Consider the following 26,871-nt stretch of genomic DNA (forward strand, 5'->3'; position numbering starts at 1 on the left):
AAGTTGTATCTACATTTATGAATTACTGTCCCCCCAAAGACTATATATAAATGAATACTTAATATGCCTAGTCTATTAATTTGGTTACATATTTTTATGTATCAATTAGTTTTTTAAGTGTGTGTATTAAGTAATTTAAGTATGAGGTTTTAATTTATTAAGGCATGGTTTATGTACATACCCTTTTTTTTTTAGGGATATGTTTGAGAAACATATACAGCTATGTAACCACCATCACACTTAATATAGAGAATATTCCTGTCATCCTTCCCAAATTCCCTGATTTGCATTTGTGGTCAGTGCCCCCTCCCACCACCAGTCTCTACCAACCACCACTTTGTTTTCTAAGTTTTGTCCTTTGCAGAATGTCTTATAAATGAAATAATATGGTATGTAACCATTCAAATCTGGCTTCTTAGCATGTCTTTGATATTCATCCATGTTGTTGCATGTAACGTTAGTAGTTCGCTGATTTTTTTATTCCTATTATTTTATTGTATGGATGTACCACAATATGTTTTTCCATTCACCAGTTGATACACATTTGGATTGTTTCCATTCTTGAGGATCATTGTCAATAGATATTTATTTACTGCCTCTCCCTATAAGAAGATTATATTTTTCTCCCTTTGATATCAGGGTTCTTCAATAAAATGTGAGCAGAAGTACTTGTACAGCTTCTGAATAAAAGCTTTAAGGAACAATTCATGATTCTTCTTCATGTTTTTCCCTCCACCATGAAAAATGCATGTCCCCAATAGGCCCCTTCAGCCGAGATCTAGAAAGAAGACACATGAAGCAGAGTCACAGTCAACCCGCAGTCTACCTGAGTGAGAAATGAACATTTGCTGTTGTATGAAATGGAAATTTTGAGTTTGTTACCTCAGCATAAGCTAGGACAAACTGACTGCTAAACCTCAGAAACTGCTTCTTTCTACCTTGCTTAACTTCATCTAACAATTGAAATCTAGTTCCTTGAACTTCTGTCTTCACTCCCTTGAGCCTGATACAGGACTGCCTTTCATTTCCAACTTCTTTACTTCGTCATTATTATTCTGATTGGGTTGTCTTCCCGCTGCCATTCCCTCCAAAACCGAGTCTTTAAATCGCAAATTTACATCTTCATACTAATGTGCTATAGCAGATGTTCAACTAGTCTCACAGTTTTGAATTTATAATCTCCTAACCTAGATGATGTATTCATGATAACTATATGAACCTTAAAAAAAAAAAACAATAAAACTCTCCTAATATTATGTTTTGTCTAAAAACCTCCAGTGACTACTCACTAATTGTAGGGTTAATCTGACCATCTCACCTTTGCTTACAAGTTACTTTTTGTTGGCTCTTGAACTCCCTCCTCTGTCACTTTTACCATTATAAATATCTTCTGATACTCTACTGAATGAATCTCTCTTCCAATCCTATAGGTATACCCCTTGCTCCAGGATTTATAGCAGATTATTTCTATCTACTTTGTGCCCTATTTTTTCCCCATCATTCAAAATTCTCTAGGACATCTTAAATTCCATTATTGTAGAAAAACTTTCTACTAATTCCACTCAGTTACCATTAGGTCCTCTAAGCCATGCTCCACAAAACAGCCAAAAGGAACTTTAAAAGCACATATTTATCTTCCCTTCTCTCTACCCTACTTAAAATTATTTCATTGGCAGTTAGGATAAATACTGAAATCTTTAGAACTAAAGGGATTGTCCCTCCCTACCTTTCAGCCTCTGCCCTTCCCTCTCTAGCATTCTGGCTGTTCAGGTTCTCTTTTTTGTTCCACTGAACATGGTGCTCCCTCCCACTGTGGGATCTTTGGGCTTGCTATTCTCTCTGCCTAGAATGTTATTCTTTCATCTCCCTTCTAGTTAACTCCTTCCTATCCTTCAGATCTCAGCCCTGTTATTACTTTTTCAGAGAAGCCTTCCCTGACTTCTCCAAGGAGGTCCAAACTTCTTAATATATGCTTTTATAGTACCATTTACCTACCCCGCCTCAACCTACTTACCACACTTAAAATTTTACATTTATTTGTGTGATTATTACATCATCTACCTGTTTGGGCTTCAGCATTATAGACTCATATCACCCATGGAACAAAATTTGTGTATTTTTTGCTGGATGTTCCTCAAAGTCCAGCAGCCCATGGTATGTGGAGTCTTCACTCAGTATCTCTACTATACTGATTTGTAGTCTTGCATTAATTTGTAATTTAGATCTGTATCACTCTGTATTGGCATTTCTTCTTGTTTGCATGTCTCATCACTGTACCAACAGACACAGACACTTAGTGAGTTCTATGCTGTTAGTTGAATAAATGAATAATCTCTGGTTACTCTCAAATATGAATACTATTAGATTGAAGGTCAGTCGATCAGCAAAGTTACTATCAAGATGCAGCCACTTCCAAAAATTTTAGTCCAGTTCATTTACATATTCAAACAAAACTGTTTAAATAAAACCACTGAACGCCTACTATCATCAGCACCATGATTAAGGTTGCCAGATAAAATTTCAATCATGCATAATTTTTTTATTGTATGTCCCCAATATTGTAGAGGGCAGAATTATACTAAAAGTAATCTGTGGTTTATCTAAAGCTCAGGATTTTTATTTGCTTAGTCTGGCAACCCTAACAATGATACTCCTTGAAATGATAATTGTTGTTTTCCATTGAGTGCTGATTGTTAATCACACAGAGCATCAAGTGCTGTCTATTGATGATTTTATTTCATCTTTACAACCAAATGAGTAGGTCCTATGAACATTCATTTTGAACACATGGAGAAACTAAGGCACAGAATAAAGACCTTGCTCAGAGTTACACAACTATTAAATGGCAAGTCTTATAGGTATATCTCTCAAGGTATTTAAGAACTCGAAGTCTACACTCATAGTCACTGTAATATGCCACATCATCTTACATTATCTAAGCTATTGAACATATACCAGGCAACTTCAGAGACAACAAACTTTTGTCATTGAGTATTCTGAGTATTTTATAACTATGGTAATCCAAAGATCCCAACATAAGACCCAGAATTAGATTTGTGAAACAGCAAATGAATTTCTGACATCGTCTAAGAAATTTCAGCCACTATATGGATTCTGAATTTACATGAATGTGCTACATATCACTGTCTCTGTAACCTATTACATTGGGTCTATTATTGCCCATGAGTTAACTTTTAAAGAGTGTTCTACGACATAGAGAAAAATCTAGATATAATATTCATGTCCTAAGGTCAATGTAATGGATACCTCTCCTGGTGACAAAACATCTCCAAAATCAAGTTTTCTTTGAAGATTTATAAAGATTTGCACTATAGTCACTGTTTTATTTTAGGGGTAACTTTCAATATTAATGGACCACCCAGTGCTTCCTAGTGTAATCATGTAAATACTATGTAAATGGGTCCAGTTTTTTTTTTATGTTTCTACTTTTGTATCTCTTTTGTAAGTATTAATTCCAATTTACCTCTCTTTAAATTGAACTGTGAGGTAACTTAAAATAGTTTCTGAGTTCTATCCAAAAGGCAACTTGAGAAAATTGATGGATTAAGTGATTCTTGTGCAGAGTTTAAATATTAGCTTCAAAGATGGTAAGGAAGAAATTTCAAAGAATATCATATATCAAGAATGTTGATCCTTAAAGGTGTTGTGCATTCAATCATCCTTTTTTACCATATTATTTCAAGAAAATGAGACTCCTCAGGTTTCATACAAAGTAAATCTCTGTTCCTTCATCACTAGATAACTTTCGCCAAGCTGTGGGTCTTAGATACAGATTTAAAATGGCTATGTCCCACACCGAGCCTATACATGTTCTCTCCCTGGTTTATTTAACTTAGCTCCCTCATTCTTTCTGACCCTCTTCACACCACTCCCATGAGATCTTGTCACTCAGTACACCCAGGGATAAGCTGCCTCTTTCTCTGATGTGGTGGCAATAATACAAAGACAGTATACAGGCTCTTGAGTCAGACAGACTTGAGTTTAAATCCCAGATCTATTTATTAGCTGTGTGACTAGAGCTAAGTATTTAATCATTCTCTCTTTCAATGTATTCACTTGAAAAACCACAATAATAGTAGCACCAACCTCTTAGGGTTGTTGCAAATATTAAGTGGATAATGCATGAAGATCATAGGTAAAGAGTAAGGAGTCAAAATGTTAACCAATCATTGTTATTATCATTTCATGGCAGCAAAATGTGAATAACATACTTCATAAACACAACAAAAGTCCCAGTTTGTGTCTATTAGACTACACTCAAATCTCTCCTCTCAATTTTCCTACCAATAAACTGGTATTCTTTTTAGATTTCAAAATACACCAAAGGAAAGCTATTAAATTTGGCAATATCAGTGAAAAACACAGAGCAGCACATATTGCCAACTTTGCTCACTTCTACCCATCCCCCACATGTCAGTACTCTAACTGGACTGGACTTGTCCTTGAGTACAGCCTCCAAAAAGTAAAATAAATGTATTCATTTGCTTAAATTATCAAAAGTATACTCTCCTAGTATAAAATTCTCTCCTGATTTAGAATACAAAATTGGAGCAAATATTTTTCATTTTGTTCATACCATTATCATTGGGTTCTGCAAAGTATGGTAGAACTTCAGTGCTCCCCAGTGAGAAATATATTAATTCTCTTTCTTCCTGGTTGAATGCCACACCACCAGCCTGCCTGCCATTTTTTTTTCAACCTGACAGGAATATTGTTTATTCATTCATATCTCAATAGAAATTGCATCAGACCTGGGATAAATTACTCAGATCAAAACAGTATCTCTGTCTCTTTCTCTCTCTCTCTCTCTATCTCTCTCTGTCTTTCTCACTTTCTCTGTCCTCAGGCCTCATTGTGCATAATGCATCATTTTCTTAGGACACAAAAACTAATTTTCCCTTCCTAGTAGTAGTAGTAATAGTAGTAATAGTAGTAGTAGTAGTGTGTAGACATGGGAGACATCCATGTATCTCCACACCAGGGAGACTTGTAAAAGCCCATATTTGCATTCTCATTAAGTAGAGTTTCCTATGTCTGCATCTTTAAACTTGTGTCAGTGCTTGAAGCAGCAGATATTTTGCCACAAAATAAACTTTGGAAGTCTTCATGATCTGCAAAACTGATTATGGATCCACAAGTAGCTGCTTATGGTAATTGCAACAATATCTCCATGTTGGTATATTCTCTACTATAAATGTTGTTAACAAATAATTAGTGCTTGAAACTCTCTTTTGTAGAAAAATAGTGTTTGAGAGGGTGGCACTGGTCATTGTTAAGTTATATCTTTTTTTTAATTAAAATAAATACCCATAGGACCCCTTACACAAAAACTCTGTGCTGAATAGTTGGAAAAATGGAAAACACTAATATGTGTATGAAGCATTCAATTCTTCAATTCATTCCTTTGATAAATATTTGTTAAAAAACTACTACAGTTCAAACTTTGGGCAAACCCTAAGGATCCAGGTTCCTATTTTCATGCCTTTTGCATTCTAAATAAGATACATATTAAGTAAGTAACCATTATTTTCATTTATACAATTCTTTAAAGAAGGTTTAGTTGGTCCTATCAATGTACATTAGACTGAATGGGGAATGAGGATGAATCAAAAAAAAAAAATCTAAAAACCTAGCATTGCTACTTCAAATAAAATAAAAATTACTAGATAATCATTTGGTCTGTTATATTTTTAACTAAAAATGAATTTCCCACGTGTGTTTATTTGATTAGCCTCTCATATAAAATTGTGGAAAATTGTAGTTATCTATATCATGCCTAGATTAAAACAGAATTCTCCTTGAAGGAAAAATGTATATTCTGAAATCTACTGTTTTCACCAATTGGTGGTGGGGGGGGGGGGGGTATTATGTAACTTCTTTAGGAAGATCAGAGCTCCAAAACTTAAACGCGAGTTAATGAACAGATATGATTTTATATACTGCTATTACGTTAAGTTTCTTTGAATATTACTGCTTTAGGACTGTAACTCAGATGTAATGAAGTTGAAGTTATGAGCAGAGGATTACTTATATAGGAAAGCCAAATGTGTAATGGAAAAGAACTCTAATTCATAAGTCAACAAAATGTTACTAAATTCTTCATTTGGGCTAGATCCAGGGCTTTGAGTTTATCATAATAGTGACTTCTCTGGGGGAAATCAGGAAGGTTTCCCCAAAGAATGTTTTTGCCAGGTTTTCAACTGTGAATAGATGCTCATCAAATTGAGAGGAGGCAAATGAACATTCCAGGGCTATGGAACAACTGGAATAAACCCATGAAGGTATTAAAGAGCACTGCATGTTCAGAGGACAGAAAAAAAATAGAATGGATTATTAGGAAACAGTAGTGGCATTGTTGTATATCATACTAAAGAGTTTAGATTCCATTGTTTTTAGTGGTGAACCAGCAGTGATTTTCATGTAGCACTGTGACAAGATCAGACTTACTTTTTAGAAATTCTTCTCTGCGGGGCACCTGGCTGGTTCAGTAGGCTGAGCATCCGACTTCGGCTCAGGTCATGATCTCGCAGTTGGTGAGTTCAAGCCCCACGTCAGGCTCTGTGCTGACAGCTTGGAGCCTGAAGCCTGCTTCAGATTCTGTGTCTCCCTCTCTCTCTGCCCCTCCTTGTTCTCTCTCTCTCTCTCTCTCTCTCTCTCTCTCTCTCTCTCTCTCTTTCTCTCAAAAATAAACATTAAATTTTTTTTAAAAAAATTCTTCTCTGCTGTTAGTGTGAACCATATGAGGATTGAGCAGAATACAAACAGGAAGACAACTAGAGCAATAATCTAGTTAAGAGATTATTAGCTACATAATCCATAATCTGGAATTATTACATCTATGGTAGTTATTCCTAATGGGAAAGAACAGGGAAATTTAATACATATAGGATTGTCAGATTGCTTTAACCCAAAAATATTTAAGCATAGCAACAACTTGACTATAAATTAACATCATGGGTGAACAGTTTTTGACCAGAGAAGCAGGAAGCCATAGCTCATGGGATATCACCCTCATAACCAGCATGGATTTTGATCTGAAACCCAAACAATAAAAATCAGGGTTTCAGGTTTTATATTTCTTAAACATCACAAGAAAGCTAAAATGTTTAGGCCTATTTATGTTCCTGTTTTTATCTTTTACAGATGACTTATATTTCCATACTTCTTTAAGCTATAGTCACCAATGTCAGTTTCTAGACAGGGGCAGTTTGTAGAATCTACAGTTGCTGGGCGAACTCTCTGCTTTGGGTTTCTAAGCAACATACTCCACATGTGGTCAGAGCCAAAGTTTGTTTTAGTCTGGGGTGTTTTGGCTTCTGCAGAAAGTTTTCTTTTTTTTTTTTTTTTTTAAGTTTTCAACCATGCTTATTAGTAGTTTATCATCAAATGCATAAAATTGCCTACCATAAGGAAAGTTGCAGGTATAAAAGAAAACAAAGACATGGGCAATACTTTTCTACATATTGATTTGTACAGAGTTAGATTCACTCATGCTATCCTTTAAACCAATTTTCCTGCTTCTCTGACTTAATATTTTTCTGTGTACTTATTTCCCTTGTTGGTCAAGAAAATCAATGACATCTCTCCAGGCATACAAGGTAAAATGGAGAGGGTTTCCTTTCAGTGTGCTACTACATTCTCTAATCCAACTGGGGTCAGTCGCTGCTGAGGAAAATCAAACCCAACTCCTCACTTGTCATCAAGCACTGGCTGCCCTGTTGGGAGAGAGAAACCTCCTAAGCACACATTAAGTGCATGTATGCATTTCCTCTGGCTCTGGAATGCAGTAGAGCCTGCAAAGCCTGTAGCATAATCTCGAGGATGTCTATTCCTGTGCTGCTGAATCCTACTTGGGGACTGGGAATTTGGATTGATCTTTGTTGACCTGAAGCATTTATTAATTATTCTAGGCTATGAAACACCGGAAAATCTAATTGTGGAAGATTGTAATTTAACCCCACCTCTCTCATCTCAAACACAGGCAGATGACCCCAAAACACAGCCCTTGAAAGAGACTTCTCCCTTGGGAAGAATGGGGTCATTAACTATAAGCTGTACCAGTAGCAAAACGAAGTTTGGAAATAATGTTCAGAAGTCAGAAGTCGGAAGACCCTCCTCCCTCCTAGTAGATCACTGTATACATTCCAACTCCTTCGTATTTCTCTCCCATCAGGTTCCTTCTTATTTTCTGGTTGATCAGATCCTCATTTGTACCTTATGATCCATCCATACTAACCTATCTGTAGCTCAATGAAAACACAATGCTCTTTCATGCTTCTCTTCTAATTCTCTAAGCCCACGTAAAGGGTCTTTTTCTCTCCTGTTTACCTTCTGAAACTTCACTTTTTCTCTAAGATGTGATTCTGAAGTTACTTCTTATGTAAAAATGGTTTCAATAACATATCCTTACTTTCCTTTAATTCCAAAATCCTTGCTCAAAGCTGCACATAGAAGCTATTTGATACATACGTTTTTTAGAATGGAATACAAGAAATTTGTTTATAACCAGTTTTTAATTAATTAGGTTATGATTTTGAGCAGATTTCTTCATTTTGCTAGGAATAAGTTTCTACATCTGTAAAATGGGTATAAACTAGATGATCTCAAAGATTCTTTCTATGGTAGCTACTAGAGTCATTAGGGCTGTTCATATTCAGTGAATATTCTCATCCTTCACCTATCAGACCTATGTTGGGCTGAAGTATGGCATGGTCAAGTGACTTTAGTGGAAATGACACATGTTCCTTACCAAAGTGAGACCCTGCACTGCCTGCTTCTTTCTTCTCCATCCCTTCCTTGTAATGACTAAAAGCAGGGGTTGAAATAAAACTGTGCACTATGATGGCCTATATTGGATAAGTACCAGGAGTGAACAACTTTTTTCTCAGACTTTGGAGTTGTACCACAGTATAACATAGTCTTTCTGAAGTTCAACCTTCACATTTCATGATTCTATTTTATTTAATAGAAGATACACACTTGAATACAAGTCTAAAGTCTGGTCATAAAAGTTATGGTTTCCAAAAATCTATTACATTAATATGTACTATATAAGAGTTATTTTAAAACTATCAACAACATTTGAAGCATTAAAATGTGCTTCTATTTAATGTCAGTAAGCAATTACAATAAAATAAAAAGACTTCAAAATTAGTTTTATGTAAACCATAAAGAGAAATGGGGTAGAATGGGAACTATTTTCCTCTTCTGCATTTAATTTATAGTCAGAAAAGATGGTTTAGTTTCTATATTTTGGAAAACAGTGTTGCACATGGACTTAATTTTACTAAAAATGCAGTGTTTGTATATATTATTTTCCAAGTCATTCCTCTTTCCATGAAATGTGGCTAATTTTTCCCTTCTCTGCTGTAATACATCTTCACGATTTCATGAGTTATATGGTAATTTTTTTTAATATTAGAGAAATTTTTAAAATATATTTTCCAACTTTAAAGCTATCATCAGAAAGTTAGACAAATGTCAAAACAATCCAAATAAATATTTTAAAAATTCAGGCATCCATATGTTTCTAATTTGAGAGACCAGTCATTTGAATAGATTGAAAAATCAAAAGATGGCTGATATTTTTTAATTTTATTCAGAAAGTTTTATAATGTCAAATTTGAAAAATACATTTTCTATGGGAAAATCCTTTAGTTGCTTATCAATAAATCACATCCTCTCTTGCCATTAGTTATAAAACTTTTGCTTTTTCTAACTAGACTCTGTGTTGGCAGAGAATGAAGATGCTATTAGTTTTTGATTTATAATACTTATCTAAAACACTTCGGATCTCCACTTTTATTCATGCTAACTAATAATAAAGCAGTCCTATTTTCATACTGAAATCTGAATCATGCTCCTTAATCATATACCAAGGTTTAAAAAGCCCTGAGACCATTAAGAACAGATTTGTGATTTGACAAATTGAGTTCAAACTCCTAGTAGTCAGCCAACCAGCTGGTATCCTTGGAGAATTACCTCCCTTCTAGAAGCCTCTGATTCCATGTTTACAAATGTAGGTATTGATAATTATCTGCTTCATAGATTTGTATGAGAGATAAATGGAATATGACATTTAGTTCCAGAACTATGGGTTCCAGAAAGCCATTTTGTTTTGTTTATTCTATAGTTCCAGTGCCCACCGTGCCTTAAACAGAGGAGGTTTGTATAATGTTTGTTGAGTCAATGACTGAAGATGAATACAATGGATCAATGACTGAATAAAGAACTTTACATAATATACAATATATTGAATAAGTTTTATAAATCATTGTAATCATTATTACTATTCCAAGATACACTCTCTACTTTTACCCTTACACTCACCCAAGATTTTGTGGTTTGGCTCTTTTAAGAAAATGTTTTGATTGATTTTTTATAATGTTAATAAATCAAATGCTATGGCCTAAGATCCTAGACTACTACAAAGAAAAAATCCTTACATAGCTCTGATGAAAAGTCATTCATTCTTTTCAGTATTCTTTACTTTCACCATCTTTCAGGATTCGATTCACTTAAGATATGTTCATTCTACTGACGGTAATGAAAATCTAGTCTGATAATTAAAGTTTATTTTGTGTAAGATGTTGTAAGACCCATATTGTCCAGATTTCTTTTCCTTTCTTCACTTTCCTACCACTTTACTAAATGCTCCTCAACTACATCTCCAAACACTCAGCACATGAACACAAACACAGTCTCTTCCTCCTCTTAAAACCACCTTTCTAGAGGCTGGGGATGAGTTTGACAAGATCACGCCATGGAAAAGGCATCAGCATATAACCACACTTGGTTTTTGCCTCACAGTGTTGACCATTTCACTTGTGGACTATAAAGACTTAAAACACGGAATACCACACCCCTCCTGGAGTTGAGCTCTTCAGTAGATTGGGATTCCTGGCTCAGGAATTTTGCTATCCCTATGAAGTTCTGTGATGAGCCAAAAAAGCAATGAGCAGAACTTTGAATTCCCTCCTGGGTCATGCTAAATGAGGATAGCAGAGCAAAGGCAATTTTTGGGATGCAAGACAAACCCAGAAACCTGTGGCTGTGGTAAAATCCCTCCTAAACCCAAATGATTACTAAAATTATGTCCGCTAATCTTGAAGGAAAGGGTAAAGGAATAAAACAACATATATATTTGTTGTCACCATACATACCTCTTCAAATATTCTACATTTTGCACTAATATGTTATCATTTTATGCTATTCTAGAAGTATTTGCCAGTGTGGCAGTACCTGGATATCTATGTTTGCTACTAAAGAGAGAAACTGTCATTTCCTTTTAAAATAGAGGTAAGTCCCAGCTGGGATGCAACAGCTACTTTGAAATTAGTCCCATAAAGGACTTTTACATGAAGAAACACTTTCTGCCCCCACCTCTCCCTCCCCCATAAATTAACTAGCAAAATCCATAGCAACATACTGAAGAATTATAGGTAAGAAGGATAAAGGATGTCAGCTCATTCTAGTCCAGAATTTCTTTAGGAAAAGTGTATACATTGTTTTAACAGGTCCATACTTCTAAATTATTACAAACTTTATTGTTCCTGGTTACCTGGCCCAAAAGCAATAAAGTCACTCTTCAGGGTAGGGACAGTGTCTGGAGTCTGGCTGCCTGAAGCAGGAAAACAGGGATGTTACACACATGTTTGCTAAAATTCTCAGAGTCTTACTAAAACATGTTAGAATGTAAGGTTTTGATTTTTACAACAAATGAGAGGAACTCTTTGTTTTTGGCCCATGGATATTTCCCACTGCCCACTGAAATGTCTGGCGCACAATAGTTGCTTGATGAATATTTATGAAATAAATGACTGGAAGAACACATTCTCTGGTAAATTGATTAAATAGGATATCAGGATTAATTTATAGTTACTCAGTTTCCCAACAGATTGTGAACAACTTTAGAACACATCAGCTTCATCCTTTTCATTTTAAATATGGAGAATTTGATGCCCAGAAAAGTGCAGTGTCAGCTACTTATCCTCAAAGGGACCAATATCAACATGGTCCTGAGGGATCTGGAGATGTTATTCCAGACAACCTGACCTACATGCCCAAGTGTACAAAGTATGAGCCAGATACAGCACTGGTGAAGAATTTTACTCCAGATTATATCACATGTTTCAGAATTGTTAAAATCCAGTTCTCTTGATGCTCAGGTCAGTTAATTTCTTTTAGTGCCGATTGTGGTCCGGTTTTGCAATACGAAATTCCTCTTGAAAAAAAATATATTGGTTGCCCCTTACCTGTGGGGGATGCATTCCAAGCCTCCCAGTGAATACCTGAAAAAGTGGACAGGACTGAATCCTGTATATTCTGGTTTTTTTTTTCCTATTCATACATATTTATGGTAAAATTTAATTTATAAAATAGGCACAGTAAGAGATTAACAACAATAATAATAAAATAGAGTAATTACAGCACTAACTGTAATAGAAGTTATGTAAATGTAGTTTCTCTCTCTCTCTCTCTCTCTCTCTCTCTCTCTCTCTTTCTCTCTCTCTCTCTCAGAATATTTTATTATACTATATTCAGCCTTCTTCTTGGGATCATGAGGGATGATAAAATGCCTGCATGATGAGATGGAATCAAGTGGATGACACAGGTATTGGGATACAACATTACGCTACTGCTGACCTTCTGACAACGCTCAGAAGGAGGATCTCTGCTTCTGCAATCTGCTTGACTGCGGGAAACTGAAATCATGAAGAGCAAAACTGCGGAGGAGGGGGGATTATAGTAACTCACAACGCTCTTCTGTTCTTCCTCCCACTTAGACTATAAATCCAGGATCATTTGGACCTGAGGTTTCCTTAGGCTGTAAGCAGCATACTTTCCAATGGCTGCCTGTATTTGCTCCCTTACCACCCGCCCCTCCCCCAGTCCTTTCCCAGACCACACTTCCAGTACCAGTTCTTACTGGAGCTAGCAACTCAGTCAACAAGCATTTAATGAGAATCTGGTCACATGTGCACTAATTTGCAGTGTTCACAATCCTTCCTGTTCACACACTGGAGTCTGGGCAAGTTGGGTGAGGAAGTTTATAAAAGGCCAGGAAACTCCAGACCATACTTTCAACTAAAACAAATATGTTGTATTTCTAGGATTAGGTTTTGTTACCTCTTGGAAGAAGAGCAAGAATTTAAGAGAGTCATTTCTGCCAGTCTTAATAGTCAACTTGCCTTATCCTGTAATTCCAGACTTCAAACATCAATACAGTCCCTGGTACATTCTTCTGCTAAAAAGAAAGTAACTTCAATGATTTTTCAAAGCTGTATTTAAGATATACCTTTAAATCTAAGCAGTTTGGGGGAAAAGAGAAAGATGCTTTGCTTATTAACCAAGTATTTTATATCAAATGAAAATTTGGGAAGGTGTTCTTTTAGTTAGTAGGTATGACCTGTTTTTCTCCTGAATGTGGAAAACTGGCTGTACCACACAATACAAAAGTTTCAAATTTGACATTTTACTTTTCTAAGTACTTAGCAAATGAATATGTAACAGAATTTTTAATCCATAAAAAAGAATAATTTTCTAAATATTTCAAAACAGGTAAACAGATTCTAGGAAAAGAAGTTAAAAATAATGTGGAACTGTGCCAATTTGTCAGTTTAATAGACATGAACAAGATACAACTCATTTATAAAAACTCGCTGTTTTTATCCTAATAGCACAAAGAATAAAAAGAAAAAGAAAAGAGATAGTTTCCACTTGTTTCTGAAGATTGCAGGTAATATATATGTGGGAAGAATAAAAATCCTATAGACTGATAAATAGAAGGCTTAGGACTGGGATGCCTGGGTGGTTCAGTCTGTTAAGCATCTATCTGATCCTTGATCTTGGCTTAGTTCATGATCTCACTGTTTGGGAGATCGAGTCCTGTATTGTGCTGTCTGCTGTCAGCACAGAACCTGCTTCAGGTCCTCTGTCACCCCCCCCCCCCCCCACCGGCCATCTCTGTCCTTCCCCTGCTCATGCTCTCTCTCTCTCAAAAATTAATAAACATTAAAAAAAATCTCAGGGCTAAAGACCACTTAAAGCTAACCATAATCCAGGGCTGTCTCCAAATAGAACAATAGCTCAAAGGTAGATTCACCCACTTTATATGAAAAAGATAAAAAGATTTAGCACTTGAATCTTCTTTATTCCCAAAATAGAGGCAAAGTTTAAAACAATGCTACTGCAACATTGGAGTTTTACTCACATTATTTAAATATATAATTCTACGTTGTGTTCACCTGGGAATGTAAAGGACTATGGAAGAGTTATTAAAGTGAATGACAGCTAAAGGCTTAGTCTATTATACAACAAAGACCAAGAAATCCTTGACCTTGATCTCCTGTCAACAATTCTCCCTCCAGAGAATATAACCTTATGCCATCTGAAAGAATCATGGAGTGATTCCTGACATACACACACACACACACACACACACACACACACACACACACATATATGTGTGTGTGTGTATATATATATGTACATATATACATATATATGTATATATATATGTACATATATATACACATATATATAAATAAATATATAACTGTGTATATTGTTTTGTTAACCTACCCTTGACTCAAGTGTAGGAATTCTGGAATGAAGCATAGGCCACTCCAAACCATTACATATTTGGTATCTTCCTACATGTTTGGTGAGAATATATTAGCACCGAATAATTGAAAATTATAATCCCGGCCCAGCTTCAATGGGGGCTTTAAATTCTTTGGAAAACAGAGTGGTGTAAAATCAACAAATAAACCAAAACATCTTCAAAGGATTTTGTGTGGTGAATATATGTACATACACAGTTGAAGAAGTTGGTGCTCCATACTTCTTGATGACTGAATTTTCTGGTGCTCCTTGAGTGTCTAGGCAAGAGTATAGGTCTTAACCATCATAGTACCAGGTCTTATCCATGTCATTTCATGTGTTTAATGCAACCTTCTTTTTCCACATTGGAAAATTATGTTATAGGAGTGGGCAAGTGTGTGTGTGTGTGTGTGTGTGTGTGTGTGTGTGTGTGTGTGCGCGCGCGCGCGCGCGCACGTGTGCAGGTGAGCACACATTCATATGAGGGAGTAAGATGTTATTTTCGAATAAAATAATTGCAGAAATGTAGAAACACAGAAGGCTAATATTGAGGTCTTCCAGGGAGAAGATATCCTCCCTATCAGTGAAAATATCAAGAATGATGTTGTAGACAGAATAGTCCTTTGAAATATCCTTGAAACCTGTGAATATGTTACCTTATATGGCAAAAGTAACTTTGCAGACATGATTAAGATTAGAATCTCGACGTAGGGAGATTATTCCAGATTATTGGGTGGGCCCAACTGAATCACAGGTATTCTTATAAGGGGGATTCAGGAGGATCAAAGTCAGAGAAGGAGATGTGACAATGGTAGCTGACTTAAAAAGATTTGAAGATGCTATATTGCTGACTTCAAAGATGAAAGAAAGAGGTACAAGCCAAGGGATTCAGGGTGCCTCTAGAAGCTGGAAAAGGTAACAAATGGACTCTTCCCTAGAACCTCCAAGAGCATAGTCCTTGATTTTAATGCATTTTCGTCCTTTTTGAGCTTCTGGACTTCAGAACTGGAAGAAAGTAAATTTGTGTGGTTTTAAGCCATTAGGTCTGTAGCAATTTGTTACAACAGCATAGGAAAATAGTGCAAATGAACATTATATATTGAGTGAGTGCATCTCTGGAGCTACATAGCTTACATCTGAAACCACATTACTGTGCAACATTGACCAATTTAATTTTAATTTTTATGTATCTCAGTTTCTTCATCTGTAGAATGGGAATAATGATAGTAACTACTTCATAGGGTTAAAGCAGGAACTAAATGAACTAATATATGTAAAGCACCTAAAATATGAGTTTAGAATGAAAAATCGCTGTGTAAGTATTATTAATTATTATAATAATTGGAGCGATTGGTATATGTAGTAGTAAGTTGATTCTATGTAGCTGCCACCTGCTCAGTAGGTGAGTGAATTCCTGCTTGGTCCATCTGCAAGATGATTTTCTGTCTACAGAGTATGGAAATACATTGCCTCCTAGTTTATTATTTTCCAGTTTTATTGGAATGGTTCATGGCCTATATCCTGCCACAAAGCAGGGCAAAGTTATTTTAAATCTTCCTGAGGCAACAGGAGTATATTCAAGATCTCAAAATTAAATCAACAGAGAAAAAGTGCAATAAAAGTCAAATTGAAATCAAATATGAAGTCAGAGGCATAGGAGATGTCAACTTTGAGCAGCATTGAAAATATCAGATTTTGTTGCCTGAATGAAGAAGGAAAGTGACAGAGAAGTAGGGAAGGCAAATATTTGAAAATCTATACAAATTTATCCAAATCATGTTTTGTGGTCATGGAATTTCCCTAATCTGCTTTTAGTCCAGAAATCTTCCAGAAATCCAAGAATCTCTTTCCAATAGTCAACTGTTCATCTCTACAAATCTCCTCCCTGTATTCCTTATCTTGCTTGATTAATTGCACTAACATTCCATTCAGAAACTGGGAGATATCATCAACCGCTCCCTCATAACTAATGCCTAACCTGCCAAGTCTCATCAATGCACATGCCAAGCAAATCTCAATTGCCTCTATCTGCACTCCCATGGTTTAAATCATAATAGTTTCTCACCAGCTTCCTAACTGGTCGGTCTGCCTGTATTCTCAACACGTTTGAAAGAATCCTACACACTCTACCTGAGTTATCTTTATAAAAATCAAATTTGTTCACACCACTCCTCTGGTTAAACTACTTTAACAGATCCACATCAACTTCAGGACTAACCCAACACTTCTTAGCTTTTAATATTAGCACTTCTTAGGATTTTAATATTCCAGCTGTGTCTACTTTTTCATCCTCATGGCTCTCTGTCTGCTAATTCTTAGGTGACTGTACTCTAAATTATCTCTTGATCTTACTCAAACATACAATTCTTTCTCATTATTTTACAGGACTGCATTTACTCTCCCTTTTCCTAAGTGCTCATCATCCATTATACATCTGGCACATACTTATTCATCTTTCAGACGGTGCTAAATGTTGCCACCTTTGCAAATAGCCTGAGTCTTCCCTTATTGCAAGATGTTTGTAACGTGTAGGTTAATAACTGGTATGAATCTTATTTAAGTATGCAAGAACTCAGTGTGCAAGAAATATATATTACTTTTTTGTAACACAATTTAATTTTATTTTCAGCACTCATTTTGTCAATGTAGGAGAAAATTGTTTTAAGTCAGTTCAGGCTCCCTGCCTCTTTCCTGGGGTTGTTTTAAGTTTTAGGTTAAATAATTCCAAGTACTTAGGGGTGGGGAACCACATTTTTAACTCTTCCATCCGTGCATTGCTGCGTGTAATCCTTAGTCATCAGACCATTCAGCTCAACGCTGAAATTCCTACTCTTGTAGTCCTTGCAAATCAGTTTGTTATTGCCTATTAATATAAATTGTTTCCATGACATGTTAAGATCACATAAATTGCTGCAACGTTTTCTATGGTTTCTAGGCCGGAGGTCATAATCCCAAAACTCTAACCATAGACGAGAGGTACATGATCAATCTCTTTATCCATTTCCACAACCCTTCCAACCTTTGTTCTTATAACATCTTCTCCATCTCCCTTCTCTCCTTTTGGGAGAAATCATGGAAAAGGGAATCATTTTCCCTTCACATATTTTTATCTATATCTCAAATCTTCTCCTTAACCCTCAAGGCCTTAAGTATCTGAAAACCAAAGCTAAGAAGAAGCTCAAACATTTTCTCCTTTTAAAATTATTTTTGTTTTGGTTGTTGTGCCTATTGTGGTCACTGTGTTTTTGTTTTGACACTCCCCTCCAGGAAGTGATGAAGACAACAAAGTCTTTCTGCTGACTCTGCAAGCAGAAATAATCCAGGTGGGAATAAATCCAGGTGGGAAACACAAAAGGAAACATAATTATCTTTACAACAGTATTCTGCTCAACAGCACAACTAAGATATGAAACAGTGACAAGTGGCAGGGTCCAAATCCACTAATTTCTATCAAAGCTGTTTCAGGACAAATTGTGAAGTGGAAGAAGTTGGTCTTGGGACATCATATCTCTTCCATCATCTCATCAATAAACTCTCCTCTCATTTTGGTTTGCTGGTTTCCTCCTGAATCCACCAAAATATGCTTCCATGAAAGGCTCATTCAGCAGTGATTTACTACTAATTATAAAAGCTTTAATAGTAGTAAATTCACAACAGTTGATTTTTGCATGTTATCTCATACACATTACATAAGTTACATGCATAAGCTAATGTGGGGAGGGGCAGGGAGAGAGTTAAGAAAGAATATGTACTCTGATTCTGAAGGAAAAAACAAATCCTTTCTCTTTTGTCCATGGTGCACAAGGGGCCAGACCAAGAAGCTAGCTATGAAAACAGACATACATGAGATTACACCAGCCACAAATTTCGTTGTCTGCTTGTAGGCAATCAGAAAGCATAATTGCTAGTAATTCTTTTTTTGACCAACTTGTTATCTAGTTGTGCCAGGGGTCACTTTGGGTTCACTTACTCATCATAATTTGGAACAATAATTTTGTGGGTCTTCTCTATATGCCAAGCACCAGCTGCCAGGTTTGATTTACATGGTTACAAAGGATAATATATTTTTTTTATTATTCCCATATGAGTGTTTATGCATAAGGAGTTTTTACACTATCAGGGTACAATGAAACATGCTAAATATATAAAAACATTACTTTTTAACCATACTGGGCATAGTAAGCCAAAAATTACCAACTTTCAGAAAAAATAATGTGCCTAAAGATGATTGTAGATAATGCTCAGGCTTAGGAAAAAATGTCACTTTCATAGAAAAGCCAAATTATTATTATTATTATTATTATTATTATTATTATTATTATTATTACTATTATTATTAAATACATATTTCTAGTCCTTTATTACACTTGGTAAATATTAAATATTTTTAAATGGACAATTTCTATACGTAATATGCACCAATGAAACACATATTTGAAAGTTTTAAATTGTCATTCCCAAATTTAGAAGCCAAGGGCAACTTTTTGGTTCATGCATAAGGCCAAGAACAAAACCTTGAAATAGACCCAAACCATCTCAGGGTTTACATATCCTTGTTTTTCCAGCTGTGCATTCTAGAAGAGCCTACAGATATCTAACAGTTTACATTTTACAGATTTCACTGGAAGGGGAAAAGTTGTTTTTCATCACAGAAAACTACTTTTGGTAAATATAAATAGAAATAAAACCAGAAGGTGCACTTCAGTGTTTAAGTTAAAGGGAATATTTTATCTATTTATAAAATTCATTTTTTATTCTCATCTGATCTTGACTTGAATAGCTTCCAATTCCATTTGCCTACTTTGTCTAGGCTTTGTGGTTTCCTTCCTTTAACTTATGGCTAAGGTAGTGCATCTACTGAAAATTTTCAGAACCCCATGTCTTAAGATAATTAAATGTTCTCTTCCTTTGGTTCATTGCTTGTCTACCGTAAGCTTCTTAATTCAAAAGACAAAAACATATCCACACTTAAGAAAGGCATTAACTTGCTCTACTTGCCAACTTTAAGAGAATTTAAATCCCTTTACAAATTAAATTATGAGTAAATTCCATTCATTCAGAAAACTAGTTACCTGTAATAAAAAAAAAAAAAAAAAAGAACCTGATTTATTCCTGGTAGTTTTCCTTCATTTTTTGACACTGACCAACAGGCAGAGATTATATTTGAAACGGAGTGATGAAAGTTATCAAAATACATACACATGCCAGGGCCCTTACTCAGTATAATTTCCAAAATTGTGAAAGTCCATTATCTGAAAGATACTAGGGATATATATAGATAAGTAAATGCCAGATCTAAATTTTCCTAAGAGTTCAAATTAGCATTTTCAAAACCATCTTTAAAGTTTTCTAGATATGCACTTGATTTCACAAAATAGCTAATTTGGATTATAAAACTGGTTATTGCCATTTTTATTTCAGCAAATAATTCAAGAAGAAATTATTTGATTGACTTACACTTTACATATGTATATACCTATATCTATATCTGTATCTATATATAACTATATTTGTATTGTGCCTATATTTATACAGAAAGATAAAGTAGCATTTGGTTATTGTGTGATACAATATTTTGTCCACTAGATGGGTCTCACTTTCATATTTTTCAAAATAAGACACCTATTTTTCTGTATTCATTCCAGTTGACCTCAGAGAGCTACCTGTTGGAGTTAAAAACAATACCCAACCAGTAGTCTTCAAAAGGGCCAAGGTCACAAATCAAATGCCCAAAAAAGAAAAAAAAAATTGAGGAACTGTTCCTACTGTAACTAAGGGTAAACTAAATAACAATTAAAGATAATGTGAAAGCCTGGATCCAATCTTAGAGCAGACAAAAAGACAGTAGGACAACAGCTGAAACTGAATGTCTGTATTTTCGTTAATAGTATTATAGTGATACCAATTTCCTGGTTTTGATCATTATATCATGGTTATGTGAGGTTATTATTAATAGAAGTGAGATAACAAATATGAAGGAAGTCTACTATTTTTTTAATGTATTTTTATTTTGGGGGAGAGCCAAGAGGGGAGGGGCAGACAGAAGGGGACAGAGGATTTGAACCAGGCCCAGAACTGACAGTTTGACAGCAGCGAGCCTGACGTGGGGCTTAAACTCACAAACTGCGAGATCATAACCTGGATCAAAGACAGACTCTCAACTGACTGAGTCACCCAAGCGTCCCGGAACTCTACTGCTTTTGCAAGTTTTTGTAAGTCTATAACTATTTAAAAATAAAAAAGTTTTTAAAAATCAATGTTCCAGAGTTAAAGTGAATAAATTAGAAAAAATAATTATCAGTAGTACTAAGTACTGAAAAGTAAGAAAGACTCAAGAACTGAGATGCTAGAAAATTCTTAGGGTATGTTTTTTAAATCCTGCAGAACATGATCTTTTTTTTCTATTAATTTAAGGTGTAGCCTTAGTAGGGACCACAACTGCTGGTTTGGCCCATTGAAACAAAAATAATTAATCAAAGAAAACAAAGTAATATGGGTATGCTTCACATAGACCTTTCCTCACATAATTTGATAATACTGTAATTTTTCTTTATATTTTGAATTATTGCTCAGTTAGTGCCGATATCTAATTTTTTTCTGTTAGAAAATACATGTAGATAGTATGTTTTCTGAACTTGTAATTACGTGAAAATTAATTATTCTTGCCTTTGTAAGTAAATATCTAAATCAATTTATAATTATCAGTTGAAACATATTTTCCTCAAATTTTTGAAGTTTGTTTTTAGTTACCTAATTTATTTTTTCCTGCCAATAAACTTTTGGAATTCTATCTAGGTCATAGAGATTTAAAATGTTACTAGTATATATCTAGTATATGTCTCTTCTTACTATTGTTATTATATTATTATTATTATTATTATTATTATTATTATTGTTACTTGGGACATATTAATAATGAATACTTTTAATCTCTAGATACATGCTTTTATTTATCATAGTGAAGTTTCATTCCATAAACACTATGGTTGCTCATGTTTTGTTTGTCCTGGTTTATTCTTTAGAAACATTTATATGTTGGATCTATGTTCTCTATTCTTCAGATCTAGTAATACATGACCCCTCCTTACTTTCTTCCTTCCTTCTTTTTCTCTTTCTTTCTTTCTGTCCTTTCCTCCTTTGTCTATCCTCCCCAACCTTTGCTATTCTAGTTTCTAAATTCTAGAAGATTTTATAATTTTTTCTTTATTAATGATTTGGATTGTTTACATTCTTTGACTGAATATCTAATGCATAAAGTATATTTTGATTTGGCTATTGATATTTTGACTACTGTGTTACTTTTCAACTTTGCTCAGGCACATCACAATTGTTTGTCCCTAAAGAATATCATAATAGCTTCTGACATTTGCCAAAGTTATGTATCTCCTATCTTGCTTTAACCTTCATTAGTAATATTTTCTAAATTCTTTTGAAAACTGCAACTACTTGAATGCAACATAGATACTTTAAAGGGGATATTGATAAACTGCAAAGCTATCAGAAATTAGTAAAGATGGACAGAACTTCCAAACTATGCCACGTAAGAATGAATAAAAGCACGAAAGCTTAAGAATAAAAGACTCTGTTGAGACTATGTTGCTGCATACATGGATATACCCAGGTGAGAAAAATTGTATAGCACATATATATGCATAATGAGTACAACTAAAACTGGGGTAATCTAAATTAAATCAATAGATGGTTATCACTGCCAATATTTTGATTGTAATATTATACTGTAGTTTTGCAAAATATTACCATTGGGGGAAACTGGGAAAAATATACAAAGAATATCTCATTTTATTTCATACAATTTCATATGAATCTATAGTTACCTCAATTAAGAAAAAAATGTGAAAGCAAAATAAAGATATTCTCCAATTTTAAAAGAGAGCCAGAGAGCCAGAGAGAGGAGTCTGAAATGAAAAGAAAATAAATCTATTTTGTGTGTTTCCTGGTCAAGAATTTTTTTTCTATAAAAGGCCAGACTGCAAATATTTTAGGCTTTGTGGGCCATAAGTTATCTGTTACTACTCATCTCTGCCTGTGTCACAAAAGCAGCCATTGTGAATAAATATAACGAGCATAGCTGTGTCCCAGTAAAACTGTATTTATAGACACTTAATTTGAATTTGTTTAATTGTCCTATGTAATTAAATATTAGTCTTCCTTTGATTTTTCTCAATCATTTAAAAATGTAATATCTATTCTGTGGGGCACCTGGGTGACTCAGTCAGTTAAGCATCCGACTCAGTTTTGGTTCAGGTCATGATCTCAGGGTCTGTGGGATCCGGCCCTGCACAGAACCTACTTGGGATTCTCTCTCTTTCTGCCCCTCCCCTGCTCACACACACACACTCTCTCTCTCCCTCAAAATAAAATAAAATAAAAAGTAAGTAATACCTACTCTAAAAACTATAAGATGCTGATGAAAGAAATAGAAGATGATATAAATAAATGGAAAGATATAGCATGTTCATGAATTGTTAGAATGAATATTCTTTTTTTTTTTTTTTAATTTTTTTTTTCAACGTTTATTTATTTTTGGGACAGAGAGAGACAGAGCATGAACGGGGGAGGGGCAGAGAGAGAGGGAGACACAGAATCGGAAACAGGCTCCAGGCTCTGAGCCATCAGCCCAGAGCCTGACGCGGGGCTCGAACTCACGGACCGCGAGATCGTGACCTGGCTGAAGTCGGACGCTTAACCGACTGCGCCACCCAGGCGCCCCTAGAATGAATATTCTTAAAATTTCATACTACTCAAAGTCATCTATAGGTTCAACACAATCCCCATCAAAATACCAATAGTATTCTTCACAGAACTAGAGCAAAAAAATCCCCAAATTTGTATGGAACCACAAAAGACTGAATAGCTAAAGCAATCTTGAGAAAGAGGAATAAAGCTGGAGGTAACACAATCCCATATTTCAAACTCACTACAAAGCTATACTACTGAAAATAATATGTCATAGGCATAGAAATAGACCTATGTATGTATCAATGGAACAAAAAAAAGAGTCCAGAAATGAAGCCATATTTATAAGGTCAACTGATCTACAACAAAGGAAGCAAGAATATACAATGAAGAAGAGAAGAGACAGTATCTTCAATAAATGGTGTAGGAAGACTGGACAGCTATATGCAGAAGAATGAAACTGCACCACTTTCTTATATCATACCATACCTAAATAAATAAATAAATAAATAAATAAAAGCACAATGGATTAGCTAAAAGTAAGACCTGAAGTTATAAAACTCTTCAAAGAAAACACAGGCAATAAACTCATGAACATCAACCATAGCAACATTTTTCTGGATGTGTCTCCTCAGGCAATGGAAACAAGAAAAAATAAACTACTGGGACTACATTAAAATAAAAAGGTTTTTGCATAGACAAAGAAATAACGAAACAAAAAGACAACCTAGTGAATGGTAGAAGATATTTGCAAATTATATATTCAATGAAAGGTTAATTACCCAGAATATATAAAGAATTCATACAACTCAACACCAAAAAAACAAACTGATTTATGGGGCGCCTGGGTGGTGCAGTCGGTTAAGCGTCCGACTTCAGCCAGGTCACGATCTCGCAGTCAGTGAGTTCGAGCCCCGCGTCCGGCTCTGGGCTGATGGTTCAGAGCCTGGAGCCTGTTTCCGATTCTGTGTCTCCCTCTCTCTCTGCCCCTCCCCCGTTCATGCTCTGTCTCTCTCTGTCCCAAAAATAAATAAATGTTGAAAAAAAAAATTTTAAAAAAAAAACTGATTTAAAAATGGGCAGAGGACCTGCACATTTTTTTCAAAGAAGACATACAGAAAGCCAACAGGCACATGAAAAGATGTTCAACATCACTAATCATTAGGGAAATGCAAATCAATATCACCTCACACCAGGGGCGTCTGGGTGGCTCGGTTGAGCATCCAACTTCAGCTCAGGTCATGATCTCACAGTTTGTGGGTTTGAGCCCCCCGTCAGGCTTTGTGCTAACAGCTCGAAGCCTGGAGCCTGCTTCGGATTCTCTCTTTCTCTCTCTCTCTCTCAAAAATAAACATTAACAAAAAAGTACCACCTCACACCTATCAGAATGGCTAGTATCAAAAAGAAAAGAGATAAAAAATAACAAGTTTTGACGAGAATGTGGAGAAGAGGGAACTCTCATGCATTGTTTGTGGGAATGTAAATTGGTGTAGCCATTATAGAAAACAGTATGTAGTTTGCTCAAAAAATTAAAAGTAGAAATACCATATGACCTAGCAATTCCACTTCTAGATATTTACCCAAAGAAAATGAAAACACTAACTTGAAAAGACATATGTTCCCCTATGTTTATTGCAGCATTATTTACAATACCCAAGATATAAAAGCAACCTGTGTCCATCAATAGATAAATGGATACAGATGGTGTGGTATATATACACAATGGAATATTACTCAGCCATAAAAAAGAATGAATCTTGACATTTGTGACAACATGGATGGATATAGAGAGTATTACATTAAATGAAATAAGTCAGAAAAAACAAATACCATATAATTTCACTTACATGTGGAATATAAAAATAAAACAAACAAATAACAAGACAAAAACAGAAACAGACTCATAAATACAAAAAAAACCCCAAAAAACCCCAAAAAACCTAGCAGTTGCCAGAGGAAAGGGTGTGGGAGGGTGGATGGGCAAATAGGTGAAGGGAATTAAAAGAGATACAAACTTCCAGTTATAAAATAAATAAGGGGCACCTAGGTGGTTCATTCAGTTAAGCATGATTTCATGCTTCAAGATTTCACTTTCAAGAGCTGACTCTTGATTTCAGCTCCAGCATGATCTCTCAGTTCATAAGATCAAGCCCCAAGTCAGACTCTGCACTGACAGCACAGAGCCTGCTTGAGATCTCTCTCCCTTTCTCTCTCTGCCCCTCCCCTGTACTCTCTCTCTCTCAAGAATAAATAGAAATAAATTTTAAAGGGAAAGATACAAAATCTATGCTGCCACTTTAAAATACATTTTACAAAAAGCAAAATTATAAAGGAAATTAATAAAAGGAATACACTATTAAAGATAATAGTGGGAATCAATGAAATACAAAATAGATCAGCAACAGTAGCTAAAATCAATAGTCAAAATCAGTTCTTTGATGTGGTTAATAAAATTGTTAAATTCCTAGGAAGATTGATCATGAAAAATAAAAAAAGAGAGAAATACACACAGTACCAATATCATGATAAGAGAGAATATCACTACAGATGATATTAATATTTAAAATGTTATAACAACATTGTGCCAATGAAACTGACAGGTGAAATGCATATATTCCTTAAAAATCACAACTTACCAAATTGGAATACAAAAAAGAAAACCAAAGTAGCCTTATATCTGTTGTTGAATTTTTTTAGTCAAGAAAAATACAAAAAATTTCCAGACACAGAGCTTCACTGATGAATTATATAAGGCATTTAAGGAAGATACAATATGGTATTATGCAAAACTTTTGGGAAATTATAAGGGAGAGGACACTCTCCTGACAGCATAGAGCCCCCTTGGGATTCTCTCTCTTCTTCTCTCTCTTTCCTCCACTGCTTTCAAACTAAATAAACTTTAAAAATATTATTTTAAAAATTATTAAAAATAAAATAAACAAGTCATGGCGATAAAAAGTACAGCAAAGGGAATATAATTAATAAAATTATAATACCATTGTTTGGTGACAGATGATAACAACATTTACCATGGTAAGCAATTCATAAAGTTTATAATTATTGAATCACTATGTTATACCCCTGAAACTAATATAATATTGTGTCAACTATACTTCAATTAAAAATTTTTAAAAATTTCTTTAATTGTGCTAAAAGCAAGGCAAATGAGCATAATTACAGTTCTGCAACATTAAGGAAATAATCAAATTCATTGAAAACTTTTAAAATTGTATGTGGTAAAATACTCAGGCAAGGAGAGAATCATGAAAGCAGCAAGGGAAAAAAAGTCCCTAACATACAAGGGAAGACAGATCAGTTTTGCAGCAGACCTATCCACAGAAACTTGGCAGGCCAGAAAGGAGTGGCGGGATATAGTCAGTGTGCTGAATCAGAAAAATATGCAGCCAAGAACTATCCAGCAAGGCTGTCATTCAAAATAGAAGGAGAGATCAAAAGTTTCCCAAACAAAAATTAAAGGAGTTTGTGACCACTAAACCAGCTCTGCAAGAAATTTAAGGGGGAGCCTCTGAGGGGAGAAAAGATGAAAAA

The 26,871-nt window shown here is 35.0% G+C and overlaps 1 long non-coding RNA gene across 1 annotated transcript in view; it reads right to left on the bottom strand.

Moving 5' to 3' along the window:
• Positions 1 to 13,210: 13,210 nt before the first annotated feature.
• Positions 13,211 to 26,871, bottom strand: part of LOC121035772 (uncharacterized) — a 25,255-nt gene continuing 11,594 nt past the window's right edge. Inside the window, exons 2-3 of the long non-coding RNA XR_005793062.1 lie at positions 18,378 to 18,450; positions 13,211 to 13,267 (exon numbers count right to left, since the gene is read on the bottom strand). This is a non-coding gene — a long non-coding RNA (uncharacterized LOC121035772). The remainder of the gene's footprint in view (positions 13,268 to 18,377; positions 18,451 to 26,871) is intronic.

The sequence above is a fragment of the Herpailurus yagouaroundi genome, unplaced genomic scaffold (genome assembly GCF_014898765.1).
Source record: "Herpailurus yagouaroundi ecotype Mexico unplaced genomic scaffold, PumYag 162, whole genome shotgun sequence".
In the NCBI taxonomy this organism is placed as follows: domain Eukaryota; kingdom Metazoa; phylum Chordata; class Mammalia; order Carnivora; family Felidae; genus Herpailurus; species Herpailurus yagouaroundi.